We start from the raw sequence: 2,354 nt of genomic DNA, 5'->3' as shown, positions 1-2,354 counted from the left end.
ATCCCTGCCTAAAAGTATTTATAGTCTAAACGTATGAGGAGAGGCAACAAGTGGAGAAAAACAGTAATGATGTAGCAAATCATCCAATGCCCTAATTATAGACAAATGTCTTCAGAGGATTGCATGATGTCACCACCACAAAAACCTTAAGTCAAACTTAAACCCAATGATGATAAAAGGAGAGGGAATAGACGATGAAACTGAATTGTTCCTCCTGTACTTCAAACAAACCTCTGAACATCAGTGACTCATTAACTCAAAGCTGAGGTGAGGAAAACAGCTCTATGGTCTCACCTACAGAGAAAACAAACCTGCAAACCTTATCATAATACTGAGCACAAATACAATGCTCTCCCTCTTCAGAGCTATGCAACATGGTCTTGGGTGATAGGTACGAAAGTGTCAGTATCCCCATGCTACAGATGGGGAAACTGAGGCAGTGAGTGTGATTGTGCAAAGTGACATGATTGTGTCAGTCCTGATCCATCTTACTAACTAAATGCCCTGGGTATGAAACCGATGCATGTTCCTCTTATGAGGAAATATTTATCCAATTCTGGGGATGGTGATTATTTATGCCAGCATGGAGGCAAACTGGGCAGCAAGGGATGAGTGTGAGGAACACGGAAGGTGACTGGACATGTCAGGGAAAATGCTGTGTGTTTGTACAGCACCTTGCAGAGTGGGGCCCTGGTCCACAACTAGGGCTCCTAGATGCTACCGGAAAATAAATAATAAGGATTCTGGATGGTGATAAGGGCTGTAGAGTCAAGGGGATTCAGCAGCAATGCTGGGGGCAGTGAAGAGGATGGGAAAAGGCCGCGGGGGGGGGCACTTACTTTGGAATAAAAGGGTCCTAGAAGAGTCTCCGTGCAGAGATTTGCACTGAAATAGCACAAACTGTGATTTGCAACCAATTTAGTTATTTTGGTGCTAGGCTGTGTGAGGACAAGCCCCTTGTTTTACAGTAAGTGCAAGCAATGCAGTTGACTTCAGCGTGGAGTGCTAAAAGTTAGGGATGTGCATAAATGGACTTGGGCCTTAGAAAGGAATAAGGACCTGCAAGACAACTCCCCGAGGACATCTGTCACTCGGGATGGGATGGTAGAATCTCCACCTGTCTTATTTGTTACAAAAATAACCAGATGTTTTCTCCGGGTGTAGTTTCTGTTTGCTATTGTTTATTCACCTTTTCCATTTCTCTGTTACATGGTTTTGTATACTGCCTGCTAATAGTTAAAAAAATAAAATAAAAGCCTTATTACATAATTGAAGACAGAAGTCCAAAGTTTTCAAAGGTTGATCGATACAAGTTTATTTAAGCCTTTAGCACTGAAGATATTAAAGCAGCATTTTAAAATATCCATTATTCTTAACTTCATTTGAACCAGGCTATTATGAAAACCTATTAGGATTCCCTATAGATTTATAAGAGCAGCAAAGAATCCTGTGGCACCTTTTAGACTAACAGACGTTTTGCAGCATGAGCTTTCGTGGGTGAATACCCACTTCGTCGGATGCAAGTACTTGCATCCGATGAAGTGAGTATTCACCCACGAAAGCTCATGCTGCAAAACGTCTGTTAGTCTATAAGGTGCCACAGGATTCTTTGCTGCTTTTACAGATCCAGACTAACACGGCTACCCCTCTGATACTTGACACCTATAGATTTAGATATTCATCACTAAATTAATGCACAGTGTAACTCTGTTGTATAATAAACTTTACCCTTGGGTTTGCATAGAGGAAAGAATGTTTGCTGTAAATTGCAACAAAAAGAATTTAAAACGTGTGCAAAAGCAGTGCAATCATCCCAGGAACTTGATAGGTTTGAACCTCAGCATTCTGCACTCAGAAGAGGCTCCTTTTGGCCTGGAATCAAGAAGCGTCAGGCAAGCAAATCAGAGAAACAATCCAGGCTCCCCTGCATCAGTTTCCTTAGAGGATGCACATAGCTGGTTAAACTCATTCCTGAGATATGTAAAGCTTTCACTGGCTTGGGATAAAGGGTGAAGGAAGGACTCAATTTTATTATGAAGTTAGATCTGCAGTCCTGTAACCATGAATAAGAGTTGGGACTTTGAGCTCAAGGGCAGTATACATTGTTTTTGGCCTTAGGGTTAGTGGTCTCAGCTCTGCTCTACGGAATATAACAATTGTAACAGAGATGTTTCTGCAAAACGCAGACAATTGAGAACTGCTGTTCTACAATATCAGTACTTGGCTAGATCGGAACAACAGATCATAGTGACAGCCTTTGTTCTGAAGTACTGGTATCGCATTCGGTCTGAACAACTGGTTACAGGGACTGAGCTGTTGAAGAGTGCCCATATTTGACTGAAGATAAAGGACAC

This window comes from Mauremys reevesii, linkage group 27, assembly GCF_016161935.1.
Source record: "Mauremys reevesii isolate NIE-2019 linkage group 27, ASM1616193v1, whole genome shotgun sequence".
In the NCBI taxonomy this organism is placed as follows: domain Eukaryota; kingdom Metazoa; phylum Chordata; order Testudines; family Geoemydidae; genus Mauremys; species Mauremys reevesii.
Note: the sequence above shows the minus strand (reverse complement) of the source record.